We start from the raw sequence: 12,137 nt of genomic DNA on the forward strand, positions 1-12,137 counted from the left end.
CTGTCATTATGATGATTCTCCTTCAGATTTCCTACTTATCCTGCGGTGTCTATCTTTGCCTGGTCTTAGTTAGCCACTCAACACCATTTAATAGGCACTAGAAATACAATTAGAGCACTCTACACTGTGTCCTAATAGCAAATTACTTCTTATAAATTAAGTTTATTTATAGAAAAAAAAGACCAGATAGAAAACTTCAGATGAGTGCCAAAAATAGGAAACAAGAATGAATATATATATATATATACACACACACATATATACACACACACAATGCCTACAAGTTTGTCTGTTGATTACATAGCACAGCTGCTGCCTTGAATGGTAGGTCTCAATTCCTTTCTAATAAGGCAGGTATATAAAAATGTTATGCAACTAGTTGTGGAATAAATGCATTTACTGTTACTTAAAGCAGAAGCTGTTTTTGAGTAGAACCTCAAACCGTCCAAGTATCTGCAAAGCTCATAAAATACTTCCTCTGAGTCACTTTTATTTTATTCAGCCATCTGAATGCTTGCCATTTGACATAAATCAACCACAGCAGATAAATTCACAGTGAAATAAAAATCTGGACACTGTTCTCAGTTCAAACCACAGCCAAACAGTATATAAAAATCACATTCTTTTACTTATTGTAGACTGAAATAGCTGTGATAATTCAAGTCAAACTGTTTCAATTTGACAAATATTTAAAGCTAAAATCCGACCCAATCATCCAACTCTCAACTAATTTCTCTGCATTCAGTCACTAAAAATATCTGATTAGGGAATGACTTTACTAATAAACAACAGTGGCTAAAAGAATCAAATTGTACAGATCAAGAACAGTATTTCAGAAACACAGCATGTTTTTCTTCTTAAGAACATGGACTCAGTTTTTTAACCACTAGACAGTATTAGTCTATTAAGTGGATTAGTAAACACCGTGCATTATTGGATTAAGGTCTACCTGTATTGAAGCACAAGTGGGTATTGCAAAATCACTGACAGAAGACATTGCCCTGCCGTAGTAATTGGTTCAGTTTTTTTATTTCAGTTACTCAGAAACAGGAGACAATATAAATACTTGAAATAATAATTCAAATAAAAATTTTACTTACTCTAAGATAGTAACAGAATAAAAATTGAAAAATTCTGGCACACCTTTACAGAATAAGCAAATGTGAAATGCTATTTTTATTGATACAGTAACCTACACAGAGGAGGAGTTTTGACAGAGCAATTAAGATCATACTCTTCAAGGTTTGACTTGGCTGGAGTTTCACTCAAGTTACCCAGTGCATCACAAATGCTGCCATGGAACATAGGTGGGGTGTGGGACAAATGGCTTCTTTTACCCTGCTCAAACCAACCTCTGCACCAGTTCCCTCACAGGCTTCAGAGTACACAGAAACAAGGTGGCTGTGTTTTTGTTTAAAGCTACTTTTTTTCTGCACTGGAAGATTTGTACTAACAAGGTTACCTCCAGCTTTTTCAGAGCTGGGAGTGTCATACACTGACCTATACAAAGCAATTATATTATTTCTTTCCATAACTACCATTGCTGAACAAACCTGAACAAACATCAAAAAGGTTTTCACATTCCCCAAGTTTTTGGCCAGAAGTCTGGAGATACAAGGTTAGAGAGCACTGAAGAATGGTTAGTCATAAACCTGAACAAACATCAAAAAGATTTTCACACTCCCCAAGTTTTTGGCCAGAAGTCTGGAGATACAAGGTTAGAATCTGGTGACCAAAATGTTCGGAAGGGACATCCTCTTTAAAATAATTGCAATAAACTTGAACATTACTTTATGTTGCTAACCTATCAAGCAAAGCACCATCACACGTCATCTGAGAGCCAAGAAAACTCATCTTCGGGTCCTTAAAAATCCCCTTGTGCTATTTGTGTTATTCAGTCCTACGTGAAGAGAGAGTATTTTTACTGCAGGGTATTACATTAATTGCTCAAAGGCTTCTTTGACAGACTGTGCCAACGTCATGTAAGGCATTTTCTTGGATGACAAAAATAAAACAAACCAAATAATCTTCATCAATGTCAGATGAAAATAGCTAATAACGAAAACAGCAGAGCAAAAAATAACCGGAAACTGACAATAAACTGTCTCCATCCATCAAACCAAGAAAGAACAGATGGTAAAAGAGAATTGCTGACTTTTGAGACAAAGAAATTGCCTCCCCAAAAACCTACAGCTCCCTTTAAACTCTGCAGCGTGGGACAGAAACTTCAACAATATCTTGTCATCAGAAAAGTCATGTAGATGTGAAGACAAATTAATGGATCACAGTTTAACACAGAGAGAAAGTAAATGTTTTGCAGATTTACATCACAGGGTCCAAGGAGACAGTTATAGATGAAATATCAGCCAGCTCTTTACCAGATTATTACATCACAGTTGAACCACTCATATGAGTGGTTCATGAGCCAAACTTGGAATATTCCCAAGATTCTTCCCTATCATACTTGTGAATACAGCACATAATATTTCTGTCTTGAAAGACAGATGACACAGGCAACGTGCATGAAGGCAAGAACAACCGATGGAATTGTGCAGAAAATGCCCTTTGCTACTCCATGCCATTTGATCTGATCAAGCATCAGCAACTGCTTATCTGATAATTATATACTTCAGCAGTGGTTTGTTTCACAGTTGTTCAGTTTAACACAGTGCTCATGATCCTGCACTGAAAAGCGTTCCACAGATATCCAATAACTTCTTCCCACTTCAGACCACTGAATTACTATTTTTTCACTATCTGAGCAACAGGCAAGGGACCCACGATTCTAGATTTGCCCATAAATTCAAAATTCAACATATAATGACCTCAGACTGCTATTTTAAAAGGCACTGCTGCTTGCAGTTAAGATGTCACCTGGGAATGCTCCAGATTCTTTTCAAAAACACAAGCTGTCACCTTATACAGAAAGCAACACCACTTCACATATCCCAAGCAGTAAAACAGCATGGCCAGATGCTGTTAGAACTGACACTTGATGTTTTTATTCAGCCCACATTTATCTGTGTCCTTCCATTGCATTGCTTCTTTCTCCACAGAAGGCTGAGTTTAATCCCCTTGAATCACAGACCATTTCTGCCCTTCTGAGGAAGCCTCTGTCCCATGAAACAAATTTGTTTAGCTTTCACAGGAGAAGTTTCATGAGAAGAACCAGAATGATACACTTTGCATTAACTTTGACAGACATGTGGTTCCACTCTGAAGATAACAGAACAATTCTGGCTTAAGGTTCCACCTATGACCCAAACCAAAGTTTCACTGACAAAAAGCTAGAAGTAACTGTGTAATTAGGAAACCCGGACCCTCAAAAAAAAACTTTCAAGTTTAACAGAGGGAAGGAACTATATCAAATGGCATTACAAACTTAAGATAGCTGAAATGAACACTGACAGAAAATTAGCACTATTCCAAGACAGAGTGTAAGAGTTCTCAAATTTATGCTCTTGGTAAACTACCTATAGAGAAAAATATGAATGAAAGTAAAGGATGACAGGAACTCAAACAGAAAAAAGTTATTTGATTAAACAGTCAGCTTCAGCAGCCTTTCTCCCTTCCAGCCACTGATAAATCTAAATAGTCTGCCTTAAGAATTGCATTACGGTAAATATTACTGGAAAATACCAACAGATACACCATAACAAGTGAGAAAAAATATTATTAGAAGATGCTCATTCTCTTTAATAAGAGAAATTCAAGACAAGAGTATGGTATAAACTCTTAAATGTGCTCAGAACCTCAACAGAAAAATATCCCAACCCCAAAACAAAACAGTTGCACGTAACAGCCATACTACATAAAGAAAAATACTGGAAAAGGAAGAAAAACTGTTTCAAATGGATTGACAAGGAAGATCTGAACTGACTGTTGTAAAATCAGCCAGAGGGAAAACAATCATATTGAATCACATTTAATGGGTCATATGGGCTTTCCTACCTATCCCAACTGGATATTTAGACCACAAATACTCCATCCAAGAATATCACTTTGGTGATAGAATGAACCTATTCCTTAAAAAAGTTTTCAGCTTTTCTTGATACGGCAGGCAAGACTAACATTTTCAGCCAACAAGAAATGAGAAGCAGTTTTAAATTCATACTGCACATTTATCTGCACAAAAAACTGGCTCATACTTTGAATCTCACTCTGGGCTTGTAGCAATGATAGCTTCACAAAGCAGTGCTGCAGTATGGTGTTACCTGATTATCCCGGGCTAAGGAACTGGAAACAGTATTCATGTGACTTCTAACAGGTCACTGCTTACAAGATGGGCAACATTTAGTTCACACCCTGCTCATGCATGTGACAGCTCAGGACAATCTGTCAACTAGCAACAAAACAAGTGTTGGCCACCAGATAATCAATTTAAGAAATAAAACACCCACTAGTCTGGTACCTTCTCTAAGATGTGTTCAAGTTCACTATTTATCCTTACTCTAATACCAAAATGCCAGACTGCATTCATTGCAGCTAAATTGTGACCTACAAACGTATCACCAAAAGAAGTGTTGGCCACCTGATAATCAGTTTAAGAAATAAAACATCCATTAGTTTGGTATCTTCTCTAAGATGTGCTCAAGTTCACACATTACTATTTATCCTTATTCTAATACCAAAATGCCAGACTGCATTCATTGCAGCTAAATTGTGACCTACAAACCTGTCATCAATGGCAACAAGGACCAGGTTCAAATGCTGATCTCACCATAATGAACAAGCTTACTACAAAACCCTAAATATCAACAGAGTAATTGTGTGTTTGTGTGCATGTGCACACATATTTGGATGTGTAAAATCAGCAAACACATTTTTATTTAGAAATAAAACAAAAAATGGTAAGGTAGGAAAAGAAAAAAACACCTGGAAAAAATATTTATGCAGTTAAGAATACAGCAAAGATGGCCCGAAGACAGCTAGTAATGTGACAGGATTGATTATGCAGGGAACCACCAAAACAATCCTCAAAGCTTCAAAAGTGAAAGTGACACCTAACAATACAGAGCACAATCTCTCATTAGATGTTTTTATGAAATTTTCTGAATTCATCTATTAAAGATCCAGTGAAATAATTCACAGAATTTGTTATAAGACTGACAAGAAAACAATTTATGGAAGAGAAAAAAAAATTGGAAAAATTATGGAATAGAAAAAAAACCCCAGAATCATCACTTTTTTTAAAAAAGGTAAAAGCCATTTAGATTACAGGCAGATTTTTGCCAAATACATGTGCACGTATATTTGGATGTGTAAATTCAGCAAGCACATTTTTATTCAGAAATAAAGCAAAAAATGGTAAGGTAAGAAAAGAAAAAAACACCTGGAAAAATATTTATGCAGTTAGAAATACAGCAAAGATGGCCCGAAGACAGCTAGTAATGTGACAGGATTGATTATGCAGGGAACTACCAAAACAATCCTCAAAGCTTCAAAAGTGAAAGTGACACCTAACAATACAGAGCACAATCTCTCATTAGATGTTTTTGTGAAATTTTCTGAATTCATCTATTAAAGATCCAGTGAAATAATTAACAGAATTTGTTATAAGACTGACAAGAAAACAATTTATGGAAGAGAAAAAAAAATTGGAAAAATTATGGAATAGAAAAAAAACCCCAGAATCATCACTTTTTAAAAAGAAAGGTAAAAGCCATTTAGATTACAGGCAGATTTTTGCCAAATTATGGGTTCACATCCACATACTTGGAAATACAAGTCTCTTCCCATAAAAAACTTTGCCAGTAAACAAAGAATTTTAATAGAAAAATTAGGATCTGACCAAAATACTGTCACATGAGAAATAGATCAGTTATGCTCACAATCACCAAAGCTTTACAAAAACATTTTCTTTATTTTTCCAAGTAATATCCTAATATACTAATACTTAGTACTTAAGGTTAGTTGTCAGAACTTGAGCCATGTAATAGTAAGCATCCAATAAGAAGGACCTTACTGCAGTTGGCTTTCATATAATCTACTCAAGAAGCTTTGCATCCAAACACTTAATAAGAAAACAAAAATCCAAAGGCTCTTTAGAAGTTATCCAGTAAGCACTCCAATTCCAATTAATGTTGTAATTGCAAACAATTAAAAAATGAGAATTGAAGACCAATCCTATTAAATGCCAACTTTAGTTCTATTCATTAGAACCTTTAAGCTACTGCACAGAGAGGAAAATGTTTAAAATGAGCTTAACAAAAATTAAGAATTTTTTTCCTATTGAGCGATTAAAAGCCATTATGCTATAAGCAACTTGTGAAAGTATTTGAAAAGCTATGGTTTCTAAGATAAGCTCAAATAGGTAGATTAACTGAATTTCCCTGACAATAAGTTTCACAATAACCCACCGTAAAGTTTCCATCAGGTTGTACACTTTGTGCAGGTTTTTCTTCCCCAGCAACAAAAAAAGAAACAGCAAAATACTACAAAAGAGGCAAAAGCAGCAAGTATGTTGGCAGCTGTAGTTCACTGCATTACAAAAGAAAGAGGGGGAAAAATAGGAGAAAACCCATCCATAAACCAACAAAAAAAGTATGAGAGAAGATTTTCTAACTGAAGCCAAGCACTCACATGAATAGGTACTTCAAGCTCCCATCTGAAAGTAACTCACTGGAAAATCATGCAGGCCAGTGAACTCACTGTTAAGTTGCTGATCTTTCACATATTGAAGAGACACTTATTTCTTCATGAAATATTTTCAGAATTCATCTATTCTGCCCTCCCAAAAAATGTTTATCAACCTCTTTCCACAAAAAGGAGTAACAGGCAACTGATGAGGCATTACTCCAAAACAGAGGTTCCTCCAGAGGAGCATGTCATCTGTGAGCATACACTGGCTCCATTCTGAGTTCCACCAATTTCCTTTGGTTTTACCATTGCCAATTCTTCTACATTCAATCTATTTTGCTTTGGCACCCCCATCAGGTACATGTTAACGTATTTAGCCATCCATTCTTATCCTTTGTAGGCATCATCAGTGGAATACAATAAATTACTTCTTTAAAGAATTCTGTAACCTTAAAAACAACCTTTGCTATATTTATTCTTCAGGGGCATACCCTGGCTCCATTCTGAGTTCACCAATTTCCTTTGGTTTTACCTCTGCCAGCTCTCCTACATTCAACATATTTTGCTTTGGCACCCCCATCAGGTACATGTTAACGTATTTAGCCATCCATTCTTATACTTTGTAGGCATCATCAGTGGAATACAATAAATTACTTCTTTAAAGAATTCTGTAACCTTAAACAACCTTTGCTATATTTATTCTTCAGGGAAACCTCATAATCCTGTGAACAAAAGCCCTGAAACTTAACTTTATTTTTATCTAGTTTTCTAAAGGATCTATTTCCATCATACCACAACAGTTGAACCCAGACTTCAACATTTCTTTATAGAAATAGTACCCTGGAAGATTATTAACCCAGATCCAGCTGTTACCAGGCAGTCACCATGCAAGTACAGAAATAGTACCCTGAGAACTGGAAGATTATTAACCCAGATCCAGCTGTTACCAGGCAGTCACCATGCAAGTAGCCCAAAAGGGGCTGCAGCCAAAGATGTCCTATGGCACACAGGGCAGTTTTCAGAGGGTGAGAGAACTAGAGGAATTCAGGTATTCTGAAGAAAGAACTTTCAGGGGGAATGGAGGCAGGATACTTGCACGAAATCTTGCTAGTTCTTTTCCATCAAGTGCTTCTTCTTTGTAAAAACAACAGGACTCTACCCCAGTCCTGCACTCCCCTGACCACATGCACCAGGCACTGCACACTCAGCAATGGCAGTGCAGGATCCTCAGCAGCCAGGCAATGAAGGTCACACCAAAGGCCAAACACCTACTCAGATACTGTGGTAGAGACACGACTGAAACCTTAACTAGGAGCATTTCAAATCACAGCAGATCAACAAGAACTGGCAACATCCCAAAACTCCTCCTACTTAGTTGCACTGCCCACACACAGGTTACTTTTCATTTAATTATTCTTCCTATCCTGTGATAAATGATTTTGTTCCTGGCATTGAAACTGACAGCAAGTAAAGAGTATCTTTAATCTGTGAGTAGCTAAGTGTCTTAGTACCACTGACTGGTTTGATAAATAAATTGCTTCAGAAAGGGAACAAGTGAAAGGGGTAATTTCAATCAGAACATGATCAGAAGATACAAGTATTAAACTGGTCCAAGCTTTCTTCAGTGAACAATAAAAGCATTTTATAATCAGGGTGTGCTGCTTCTTTAATGTAACTTCAAGTCTTACAAAATACAGTCCTTCTCTTTGCATCCATGCCAAAAAACCATGTTTAAACAAACCCCTTGAGTGTGCATATAATTACAAATGAAGGACTCCAACAATATTGCATGGCATTTTCCTTCCAGTTGTAATCTACAGGTGATCTACAAGGCTAAAGGAACAATTTGGAAACAAAACAGGCAATTTACTATGGGAGAGGTTTCAAAACAGCTTTCAAAATCAAAGCTACCAAACAGTTGCTCAAGAACTAGAAAGGTCTTGTGGAAACCACTCAACTCTAAGTGTTCTGTAATTTGGAAATCAGATGACTTAAAAACCCCCCAAACTTGAAAGTCCAACTTCTAATGCGACTCATGAAGCCTGAACACTTTGAAATATACAGCTCTAGCAAAAAGTTACCACAAACACATGTTCTTAAGTACATAAGGTCTATAGAAGAAAGGAATTTTTAAGAATCATGACTTTGCATCTACTTGGGTGTTGGTTTAAATCCCGTTACCAGCGTCATTTCAATACAACAAAAGAGGGATTTCCTGACTCAGTGTTTAGAAGGAAGACACACTGAAAAATAACTATTTGTTCCACACCTCACATACACTAAAGCAAAAACACACACCCACTACTTAAGCAAGTGTAATTATATTAACAAACAGACAGAACTACAATTCCACACTTAAGACTTTCTTTAATTGTGAGTTACTAACCACAGTGGTATTACTTCTGGAAGTTTTCTTTTTTTAAGCATCTGACTTAAACATATACTTTAGTCCAAAAAAACCCATACAGCAGAGAAGTACAGAGAATTCTCTTGGATTTCAGACAGACTAAATATTTATGTCGGGTTCTCAAGTGTTTCAATAAATGTCTTATACTTGAAGAGATTACACAAGATTATGAAGGAAGCAGGCTACCAAGGCAAACTTGACATTTTTTCCACTGCTGAGCTTTAATGCTTCAGATGTAGAATCAGTTGCTTTAAACCACTACTTATATGTCTTACTTTGAAAGCATCAAGAATGGAGCTCAGTTAAATGTGTATTTCTGCTCACTTTATGTCATATCCTCAGAGGAGGTGCTTGTGAGTTTTTACTCTGCAAAATCAACTTGCTGCAGAAGCAGCATGATGAAAACTACTGCTTTGAGAATATAACTAATATGAAATTCTCATGAAGATGAAAGACAAATCAATGAAAACCGATTAATAAGGAAAACAAAGGGCTTTCTCAGTCTTCAGTTTCTCAAAAAAGTTTATAAACACTAACAAAAAAATCAATACAATTTGGAGAAAAGAAACAGAAATAGAAATGTCAAAATGTGTATTATGGCTAAATATTATAGAATAACACCAGTTTCTATTAAAGTTTACTTTTCAATGATTCTTAAAACATTTGATATAAAAAAGTTATTTTGACATCCTCTTTTTATACTTGTATGTGTGCAGTTCATAATTACTTCACCCATTAGTTGTGTTTAATGTAAACACCATAACACCTGGAAATCAGCAGCTATACTTTACAGAAAACAGCTCACTAACATTATAAGTATCAGATACATCAATCCTACCACGTCCTGACTCAAAAAAGCAAGTTACAGACAGAAAACTGTCCACATGGGTCCAAACCAATGCCACCAACCAACTTAGCTCAGGAGGAGAAAACCTGCTCCAGAAACCATTCTCTAGGCTTTTCAACAACTACTCAGCCTTATGCAACCCCACTGTCCAACTTCACTGGCACAAAGAAGAGCAGGAAGCCACCACACACTGCTATGGGCAGCTCCATCATTCCAGGGCAATAATAACTGGGGAAATATGCATTTTCTGTACTCGCATTCACACTTCAGGCACAGGAAATGTTCAGCAAAATTAATCTACTTCCCTGCAAAATTCTTAGTGAAACATCAGATCTGTTTGGTGCTGTACTTACTACTTGCTCAATCACAAAAATCTTACACTGTTAAACTGAAAACAGAATTGTTTCTACAGCAGTAGAAGCACACACAATAGTACAACCATAGTGTTACATTCCCCCCAAACACTGGTCAATTTTCATACTACACATTCCAAAGACAAAAAAGCCATATACAACACTATGCACATCTATTAAGTCTAACTGGTAATTCCACACTAATGTACAACAGGAAAACAGTTTCTACACAAATGCCTTAGCTGTGATATCAAACTTCATGGACACCTGAAAATAGCTGGACATGGATCCCAGATATGATTTGTTTTCTTTGTTGTACCTGTTTAGTAACCACAAGCATTGTTTTTCTTTTTGCCTTTCAGAACAAATGGGTAACACACTGACACTGACTATCTCCAAACAAAGCAGTCAGCAAATCAGTAGTTGTGCAATCTGCAGTAAAATGTAGCCATGCACACATGACTCTTAATAGTCGAAAGAGCAAAAGAATATTTTAGATAATCTCCAAGAGATAATACATCCAGTATTCTTATTTTTCCAGCATTAACCATACACAGATAAATACTACATTCTAACTTTTAAACTTTACCAAGTAGATTATAGATAATTCCATTTACTATTACAGATTTGTATCATTATGTCAGCTAAAGACCTCAAACCAAGTTACAGTACACTACCTCACAGGATGAATACAGCAACAAATAATTACAATCCTAACAATTTACTTGCAGATTGCATTACAGTGTTTACCAACACAAGTGATCAGTAATACACAAATGATTTCATCTTCATATTTAAAAACAAACACATTTTTTCAGGGCATACTATTACCAGGCACTCAACTTTGAAACAAAATAATTTCTCTACCCCACCCCTCCCCAAATGTCCCCAGAACACTGAAAGATCAGCCATCATTTTGTTTAAACACTCACTATCAAGTATCTGATTTCTATACTTGGGAGTCAAAAGAATAGAATCAGAGGCATTTTTAATTTAGGAAAATACTGCCACCTCTCCTAGTAAGCTTCCAGACAGTGGCACATATTTCCATGCAAACAAATGAAGTCTTAGTAGTAAGCACAAAAATAAGAAAACTAGTCAACATCTCATTTTCAATCTAATTTTGAACCAATTTTTCTTCTTGAGAGTCTTCCATCTTCTACAGCTTTCCTAAATGTAATTGCTTTAAACTATACTACCAGGAAACAAGAGAACATTGAGGCAATTTTGCAGCCTTTCTCCAGTTGTATCACAATCCTACATCTACCACTTATGAGGACAATTTCATCCCTTCCTCCTTTTTATTACCAGCAGATAGCAGAAAACCAATTTTACTTTAGACTTAACAGTTTTGTACTAAATAATTATGTACTTGGATGCTAGACTATAAAGGAACCAGCCATCAAGTTCCAAAAGAAAAAAACAACCCTCAAATTTGAAAAATTCTAGCTCACTTTTGTAATCAAAAGAAAAACATAGATGATATATATATGCAATGAGTTTGCACCAATTTGCCCTTGATTTCTAACTCTGTCAATAGTACTGTTATGTTACATGCTACATGCACATAAAGCCTGCTCAAGAAATCCATTGTGTTGATGACAAAACAAAGCACTATCAAGCTAGCCAAATTACATATGATAGAACTAGATAACAAAGTGACAGATGGCTATTATAAAACATTTCTAAACTATTATTATTATTTTTCTGATTAGCATGCCAAAACAGGGTCACATATCCAGTAGCATCAGTTACACACCAATGTAACCAACTTTAGTAACAGTCTATTATGATAAAAGTACTCAAGAGTGAGACAAAAAAAAAAAAAAAAAGAAATGAGATTCCCTAGCAGGAAAGATGACAAATTTGGGTCATGACTGAAGACTAAATGAACTGTTCTGAATGGAATTATTCATTCAAACTAACAATAATTTCCCATTTACTGTAGTCC

General features: G+C 35.8%; 1 protein-coding gene across 3 annotated transcripts in view; it reads right to left on the bottom strand.

Moving 5' to 3' along the window:
- The window catches only part of SEPTIN7 (septin 7), an 81,197-nt gene that overhangs the window by 49,437 nt on the left and 19,623 nt on the right, over positions 1 to 12,137 (bottom strand). The gene's annotated exons all lie outside the window — the stretch shown is intronic.

This window comes from Passer montanus, unplaced genomic scaffold (genome assembly GCF_014805655.1).
Source record: "Passer montanus isolate IOZ18808 unplaced genomic scaffold, ASM1480565v1 scaffold32, whole genome shotgun sequence".
NCBI classification, from domain to species: Eukaryota; Metazoa; Chordata; class Aves; order Passeriformes; family Passeridae; genus Passer; species Passer montanus.